Consider the following 9127-nt stretch of genomic DNA (forward strand, 5'->3'; position numbering starts at 1 on the left):
GGGGAGGGGAGAGGGGAGCGAGGCTCTGTTTGCTTTCTCCCCGCCAGCTCTGTCCCAGCAACTCTCGGATCCTCAAAGAGCCCCACCCGGCGGGACGAGCCTCGTCTGGCTCCCGGCTGCGCCCCAGACGCCTCCCTAGGATCCTCTTTCCTGGCCCCTGTCCAGAGCCGCTCCTGGTCCCTGGAGGGGTTTTGCGGAGCTCAGGGTGGGCGAATCTCCGTGTGTGACCCGCGGGAAAACGGCCGCAGAGAGGGCGCGCTTGCCCCAAACCTCAGGGCAGGAGGTGGAACGGGAGCCAGATGCCCGGGCGCCCGGCGTGGACAAGTGTCCCCTGACTCCGTGCCACCCTGCCCCCTGCTCTGCGGGCCAGGCTTCACCGCCCCTCTTCACTCCGGGAGGGGACCCGGCGGCTACCCAGACGGGTGTCTCTGCCACTTGGGGACTTTTGCCTGGGGGTGCCCTGAGATGACGCCCCAAACTTCTCAGACGCCTCTCCTCCCCCCACTCCCATCCTAAATCTAGGACATGTGGATGGCATCTCAGGGGCAGAGGTGGCTATGGGGGACCCCCACCCCACCCCAGGGGACGTCCCACAGCCACCAATCTCGGGCAGTGCCCCAGCTTTCGGCCCAGGGCCTGAGGGCAGAGCTCGGTGCGAAGGGTGGGGAGAGGCCCGGAGCTCACAGCAGCCCGGGTGTCTTAGACGCGGCGGAGAGCTGGTGCTCAGGGCAGCGGGCCACTCTCTGCACTCAGGCCTCCTGCCCGTCACTGGCGCGCAGGGCCCGGCCCCTGGTCCAGCTTCTGCCGCGGAAGCAGGCCAGGGCCAGGCGGTGAGCACAGGGCAGGGACCCTCGCCTCCTGGAAATCTCTCTCAAGAGAGTCTGAACGCATCATCCCCTCTCTTGTTCCCCGCCCCTCCCCTTTGTCCCGCCTCGGACACCCCGTGGTCTTCTGCTTCCGGTCACTCCGGGTGAGGGGTCGCGGCTTCCGCTCCTCTCTGCTGACCGAGAGGTGCCCGGGTGCCCGGGGCGGAGGCTGGGTCTCGGGTTAAGCCTCTGCAGGCGGCGGAGGCATCACTTTCTAGCAGCTCCAGGGACCCTGAGCCTCCCGGAAGATGGCGGAGGGGAGCAGGACCGGGTCGGGGAGCTGGGGGGATGGGTGAGGGAAGAGGTAAGTTTGTGTATCTGCCCCGGTGAGGGCCTCTGGCACGCGCACAGGCGGCTTGGCATTGCCTCCCAGGCAGAGAGAGGCTGGATCTGCTGGGGCGCCAGGGAGGGGGGCTGCAGGAAGGTATGCGGACTGGGGCGCTGTCCTGGGTCTCAGCTGCTGCGCTGTGCGCGCAGGCTCCTTCCCGCGCTGTCTGGGAGGGAGGTGTAGCGACGGGTCAGGCTCAGGGACCCCATGGAGATCCCGCTGTTTTCCTTTAGGTCAGAGCTTGCTCCAAATTGTCTTCCATTTATAAGAATGAGAACCTGAGACCCATTTTACAGATGGAAAAATTAAGGCCCAGGAAGGAGAAGTGAGTCAACCAAGGTCACAGAGGAATTTCTAGCAGAGCCACAGAACGCAGGTCCTAAGACTTCTAGTCCTAGATTCTCCCTTGCACCTGCTGCCTCTCCTTGCCTGGGGGAAAATATCCTTTCAAGGCAAAATCAGACATCCCAACATGTAGGAAGTAGGAGAATTCGTGGGTCTGTGAGTTACGACAGGGTCAGAATACAAAAGGGGTAGTGGCCCCATCTCCCAGTGCCAAGGGGAGCCAGTGTCCCCTCCTGTTCCATCTCTTTACTCTCCTGACCCATACCCCAGCCTTGCTTGATTTCCGTCCTGCAAACCAGGAACAGAGAGAGGAAACCCAACGGACGGCTTTCCTAGCTCTCTGGGACCCAGCCCCACTCCATGGAGGGAACCCCGGCCATAAGGGATCAAAGCACCTCTCCGTGTCCCTGGAGGCCTGGGGAGCAGCCCACAACCGGGACTTCATGTAGTGGTGGCTCTCAGATGGAAGCAAAGGTGGGACTCGCTTCGGCTCCCTCTTGCCTCCAGCGGTCACTGGGTGCTGGAGACAGCCTCCAGGCGAGCTTCCGGCACCAGGAGAGATTCTGGGGATTCTTGGGAACCTTCTTGTGGGGAGGAATTTTAGGGCCGGCCTGGAATTCTTATCTAGCCTCCCCAGAGCCCCTTCCACTCAAGGTTCTCCAAGGCTCCAAGGCTCCCAGGCCGCCGCCGCCACTTCCCAGCTTTGCGCAAAAAAACAAGGCGAGGAGCGCGCAGCGGCCCAGGGCAGCTGTCATCTTGCAGCGGGAGAGAACTCTCCGCTCCCCTTCTTCTGGCCAGGAGGGCGAGGCTGGAGGTTGAGGAGTCCTAGGGGATTAGACATTGAGGATTTACGCCCTCCCTTTATGCCACAGAGGAAGCACAGACCCCTCTCCAAAGTTAATTCCTGTGCTTTTGCCGGCTGGGGCGCAGTCTGTGACAACTCAGTGCGCGCTGGCGGTATTTGTGCGCCAGCTCTTCCAACGGGGGAGCAGAGCCTGTTCCTGAAGACCCCGGCCAGCTACCACCTCTGGTGCCTCCAGGACCCCCGTGCCCGCCGACTCTTTGAGGTCCGGGCTTGCCTGAGGCTGAGGGGGCCCAGGAGAGAGGCGACAGCCTGACGCCTAGAGACAGTCGGCAGCTTGGAAAAGAAGGAAGGCAGTGGTCCACCCTTTCGCCTTCCTATCTGCAGGGGGAATCTTAGCAGTGCCTGGGGGCTCCTCGAGAAAGGAGTGGGAGGGAGGGGGGCCACAGGAGGCTGAATAGCTAATGGCTTGACCGAGGAGGGGGCTTCTTTCTCTCGCCTTCGCTCGGCACTGAAAGAGCAGAAGACAAAAATCTGGTGAGCGAGCTGCCCGGGCCGAGACTGGCCACTTCAAACAGCCCTTCAAACAAAAGGGGACGACGAAAAGAAAGCCCCACCTGTCTCCAGTGTTTGCTAAAATAATAATAAATAGATTTCGTTTAATAAATAATTACAAGAGATTGTAAAGTGGAGTGCTTTGGAAAACATCTACCATGGGAGTCCCGCAGCCAGCCATCACCTGCTCCCAAGGCGGGCAACTTTATTGTTAAGCCACCCCCCAACTAGTTCGCCTCTGATAAACTCTCCCTGGTTTTCACAATGACTGTTTACTCATAGTTAGCACAATATTACCTTGGCCGTGATAAACCCAGAGGGGGGAGACCTGGCCCCTGGCCCCTGGGCACACCTGTCCCAGAAGCTGACACATGCATTTGGCACCGAGCGGGCCTCCCCCCGGGGGCCGTGTACATTGGCCCAATTGCCACCCATTTATAACAGGTTGGCTGCAAGGCCTATCTCGGTCCTATTTGTCTTCTTTTATTGAAAACATATGGTCTCCAGGGGCTCACCAGCCCCATATTTCATCTGCCGGGAGCTGGGGCGCTTCCGCAGGCTGGTGCTGCTGGCCGCTGCTCCCCACCCAACGGCTGCTGCCTGCTGCGCCAGCTGAGGGGAAGGCGCTGGTGGGGTGGGGAGAGATAAGGCGGGCTCCTCATTCACTTTGGGAAAGAGCCTTTCCCTCAGAGACTCCCCCTCCCCGGGCTCAGGGACCTTGTGCGCTCTTGAGTGGGTGGCTGGTTCTCTTTCTTGGGTAGGTGAGAGGGCGCCATATGCCACCCCCAAGGGCGCACAAGGAAGCTCTGGCCCAGGGAGTTCTCCAACAAAGGGAGGAGAGGGCCCAGGACCCCAGGAGCGCCTGAGGTCTTTATTTCCAGACCCTCCTCCCTGCCCAGGGCCGCCTCCCCCTCTGCTTCTGAAGCTGGCGCATTGCGCCTGGAAACAAAGTGTCCACATTGTCCCCGCCGCTGATGCAGACAGTGAATGCGTGAAAAGGTGCATTACGCACTAAGACACCTGTTGAAGCGGCGCCTCTTCTCAGCGCCTCTTTCTGCTCTGCCCTCTGTCAGGAGGGAGTGGGGGAGGAGGGAGAGATACAGTGATTTGTGGCGACATATGTTGAGCAGATCGGTGTGTACTCTTCACAGGGACACAGGCACCCTTGCTCCCATACACGCCCGCGAGAAGGAGCAGCTGCTCTCCTCACCTTCTCCCGACATAATACCTGGGCCAGGCACTTTGGCATCGCCTTTTGAGACCCCAGCTCTCTCCCACCCCCTCGGCTTTCCGCCCCCACCCGCTGCCCCAATCTTGGCAGCTTTGCTGTAGGACTTTATTGTCGAACTTAACAGATGCACGTTTGTTCCCAGCGCCCAGCTTCACACACACACACATACACACACAGAAAGTGCGGCTGATGACACAGATGCGGAGCGCGAAATGTCCATATGCCCGGCTGTGCGCGCTCAGGCTGGGGAAACAGACGGCGGAGAGGCCGCCTTCAGCCGCTTCCAACTTTGCGCATGCCTTTTGGCGCGTGGCGCGCGCGTGGTACCGAGAGAGCGCATGGCTGTGGACGCAGAGTGAGGATCCAAAGGTGGCGGGAATGGGGACCCTGAAAGGAGTGGAGAGGGCCAGACGTTCTGGACCGGTTGAGCGGGCACTGCCTGCCATCTAGCTCTTGCTTGACCTCTGGGCTTCTAAACTCTTCCGTGGCGAAGACGCCTAGTTCCTCCTGGGACTCCCAGAAGTGGGCACAATGCGTGGAGTGAGTTCCTTTGGCACGGTTCTCCTCCTGCTTATCTCCTTGGAGGCTCAGATGCAAGCTCCTGGTCTGGGCTTGGCTAACAGCAAGTGAAGGGGGATAGTGGGCCTGGTTCTGCTGCCACAGCTGTGTGTCCTTGAGCAAATTATTTCACCCGGGCCTCACTCTGTTTCCCATCCATTAAAGGAAAAAGCTGTGGAGGAAATACATTGTAATTTTCAAGTTCTTTCTGCAAAATTTGGAAGTCTTGGATACCAGTGGGCCTTGGGCTGTGAGTGAGGGGAACACAGACACAGAGAGAGTGCCACTCCTCCCCGCTTCATCTAATCCCCAGAGCTGAGCTTCTGGCCCGTGGGTCTGTCACTAACAGCTGAGGTGCTGGGGGGCAGTGGTAGTGGGCAAAGACAGCACCGAGGGGTTTAGGAGGCCACCTCTGTCCCTCCATCTTTCAACTCTTGGTGCACAGGTAACCTCTGGGCCCTGCGACTCCCAGTGACAGGCATGCCTGCGGACACCAGGCTTTCGGACCTTCATTTCTTCCAGTGCTGGATGCAGCTGGGGAGCTGGGTGCTGGACACCTGGCTCCTGGGCCCTTTCTCTCTCCAAGCCGGTTTCTGCAGGAAAAGTGTGCCCCTCTCACCTCACTGTGAGCGTGGATGAGCTCTGCTCATTCCAAAAGATAGCGGCAGCCTCCCTCAACCTTACACAAACAGAGTTGTCTTTATTTTCTGTGGGTTTTGTGGTTGTGTGTGTGTGTGTGTGTGTGTGTGTGTGTGTTTCTGAATGTGGTCCTGACATTTCTGAGATCCAGTGGCTCTGGTAAGGACATTCTATTTTGGGAGAAGTTAGAGCTTTTGCTGGCAGGGGAGTCTGGTGACCTCTTTGTTCTCCAGCCCTGAGGCCCTCTTCCCACCCACCCCTGGCCCCTTGGGGGTTCTAGGCACCAGCAATAAGAACCAAAGGGTGTCTGGACTGCTGAGTTGGGAGTGAGGGCGGGAGGAATCTAGCCACCTCACTACCATAAGTCACCACTGTTAGGATGCTCATCCCCTCCAGTTGTCAGATCCAGGAAAGCAGGACAGGGATGGTGTGGATGGTGGGGAGCGTCAATGATTAATTCTAGATGAACTCCATGGAGAAGCAATGGAATCCAAGGCAATGTAGTTTCCCCACACAGTTCTCAATTACAATTATATCCATAGAGGACTTGAAGGAGGCAGATTATCCCCTCACACAACCTGTGGGGGAGCCAATAAGGGATTTTTCTTACTCCCATTTTACACATGAGCAGTCTGAGGTTCAAGGTCATAGTGCCAAGCTTGGAACTCCACTTCCCTTTGGTCTGCTCCAGCTGACTGGCAGGAAATCTTTATTTTGTCACCCGCCTTCCCTGAGCCTAAGCCTAAGCCGAATCCTAACACTAACCCTAACCCTAATCCTCATCCACTGTCCACACTTCAGAGTCTTCATCCTGTCACCCAGGAGTTGAAGGTTTTGGGAGCAATACATAATGGAGACTTTCCCTTCTCCCTTTTCTTTCTTGTCCTGTGGCTTCCAGGAGCCTCTGCTAGCTCCCTGTCTATACTGGGGAGGTAGGGCCCGGCTTGCATGAACTTGAAACTGAGTGCCTTCTTAACTTTTCTGCCCAAGGCACCCACACTTGCCTCACTCCAGCCCCAGCCCTATGAGGGCACTATTGTAAGCTTCATATTCTCCCTTTCTTAGACCTTAAAGTAGGTGGTCTCAATTGTTTTGATAATGTGGCACTATCAGAGAACTATTTTAGGCACACCCTTCAAATACATTAGCTATTCATTATTCTTCACATATTATGTACAATATAAACAAATGCAAAATATTACTTATTATATTATAGATTATATTATAAATGTCTTTCTGTACCCGGCAGCATAGAAGTGAACAAGAGAATGGGATTTGGAGTCAGACAGTCCAATTTGAACTTCTGTACTCATAGCTGTGGAACCTCTCTGAGGCACCTTCATTTTATCACCAATGAAGTAGGGATAACAATAAAGGGCCCTCCTCATGGGTCTTAAATAATCTAATGCTCATAAAACTATCAGCATGTAGTGAGTGCTCAATCATTTATGAAAACTACTGGGTCCATACATTATAAAACATACCTTCAAAGAAACTTGCACCCAGGAAATAATAGTAATGATAACTATAACTAGAAGTCCTACTATGCGATTCTTCTTGCACTCCCCCCACCCCACCAGGCAGCCCACTCTGAAACCTGATGTCTGAAGCAACCACCATAACAGTATCATCAATAATTATGACACAGGTTCATATTTGACCAGCACTTTCTCACCCATTATTATTTCTCATCAAACTGGTGGGGCAGCATGGTCAGAGGTCAGCATCACCTTTAACATATGAAGAAATCAAGGCTTGAGAGAGGTGATATAACTCACCCTGGGGCACCCAATTTGTATCATTGAGTGGGGATAAGAATGTAGGTGGTCTGCCCTAACCGGTTTGGCTCAGTGGATAGAGCATCGGCCTGCGGACTCAAGGGTCCCAGGTTCGATTCCGGTCAAGGACATGTACCTTGGTTGCGGGCACATCCCCAATGGGGGGTGTGCAGGAGGCAGCTGATCGATGCTTCTCTCTCATCGATGTTTCTAACTCTCTATCCCTCTCCCTTCTTCTCTGTAAAAAATCAATAAAATATATTTTAAAAAAAGAATCTAGGTGGTCTGACCCCAAGTCTATGCCTCGTCCACCCTGGCTTGCTGTTACATTGTGGGCCCCGCTTGTGAGCTGTTTGTAAGACCAGCCCAGTTAGGCTCTTGCTGAACGACTACTAAAGAAGGGGGTGTGGGCTAATCCATGAGGCCAGATGGTGATGTGTGCCTATGGCTCACTCACTCTTGTCCACCAGAAACCATAGAGAGCTTGGAGGGCCCCTGGCATCTGACCTAATTTGGTGGGTGGAGTACATTTTACAGATGCACGGGTAGCAGAGAGCACTTTTAGGCAAAGCCCCAAGTCTGCACAGGAAGCTACAAATCAAATTCCTGTCAATGCAGTTGCCCAGACATCAAGATGGCCCAGGTCATTTGGGCACACCTTAGCTCTGTTCCATAAATGTTTATGAAGGGTCATTATGAGAGGGTGGTGGCCAGCTGTTCCCCATAGTCACAGAGATTAGACCCAGAGAAGCGATTTGAATTGGAAAAGCAGAGATTTAGACTATTGGTGACCCTGTGTTTTCTAACACATACACATGATGAGAGTCCTGTTCAGAGTCCTGTCTGTAGAGACTTCCCATTCTCTGGCCTGGCATAGTTCTTCTTAGAGGTGGGGGATAGACTGGTTGACCCCAGGAGACCCTCTCTTCCCATGACTTCATCACCGTGACTAGTTAGGATGACTATTCCACTGTATAGGACACACTTGGAAAGTCACTTGTCACAGAAACCCTTCAAGATTATGAATGGAATTCATTAATACCATTTTTAACCTGAGTGAGTTGGACTCAACACCAGTTCTCTTCTGAAGCATTACAGCACAAATGCATGATGTCCTAGGTGGGAGGAATACAAATGACTGAGGAAGACCTTTGCTAGCATGTGGTCCACAACACTAACCTGACAAATGTCTGAGAACTGAGGCCCAGAAAGGAAACGTGTCTGTCCAAGGTCACACAGCAAGAGTGGCCACGTTGGAACCCAAGTCTCTTTCCACGATCCACGATCAAGTCCCAGAGCCCTGCTCTGTGTTGCTTTCATTTGGCAGCTGTCATTCTCTGTCTGGTATTTGAAGGTCTCTTGTTCTGTGTCTCCCTCCATAGAGGATTAACTCCTTTAAAATAGGGGCTCAGTCCTGTTGAGAACTTAGCAAGGACATTGTAAATGGTGGGTCTCCAACAGAGATTGGCTCGGTGGGCCCATGCAGGTGAAGGTTATAGGAGACCTGGGCCTCTGGGCCGTCAACAGGAGGTTGGAAGAACGTGGAATGAGTGGAAAAGGCTGATCAGACCCATAGGCTGCTGTAAACTCTGATGCAGCTGATGGAGCCAAGTGTGTGGCCACCAGGTTCTACATTCTTCCCTTTAAGTGCACAACCTGAAAGTTGTATATATTATTTCTTCTCATGTTAGCTAACACTTAACCATGCAGCTGGCACTCAATCACATGGCTTTATTTAGCTGCAAGGGTGGCTGAGAAATGTAGTTTGAAGTTTAGGTGACCATATATCCAGCTATAAATTGGAAATCTATTACCAACAGTTTCCCACAATCACTGGAAAATAAGAACTTTTCTTCCTTGGACTACAGTAGAGATCCTCAATGTAGTGTTCACCCCACACCCTCAGCCTAGGGCTCCTGAGGCTTGTGAAACTGAGAAGGTGATAGGCATTGTTCTGTATGTAGATGCATCTTTCCGAGGAGAAGATTCTGAGTTTCATTAGGTCATTTAAGGGGTCCATAACCT

This window comes from Myotis brandtii, unplaced genomic scaffold, assembly GCF_000412655.1.
Source record: "Myotis brandtii unplaced genomic scaffold, ASM41265v1 scaffold722, whole genome shotgun sequence".
Lineage (NCBI taxonomy): Eukaryota > Metazoa > Chordata > Mammalia > Chiroptera > Vespertilionidae > Myotis > Myotis brandtii.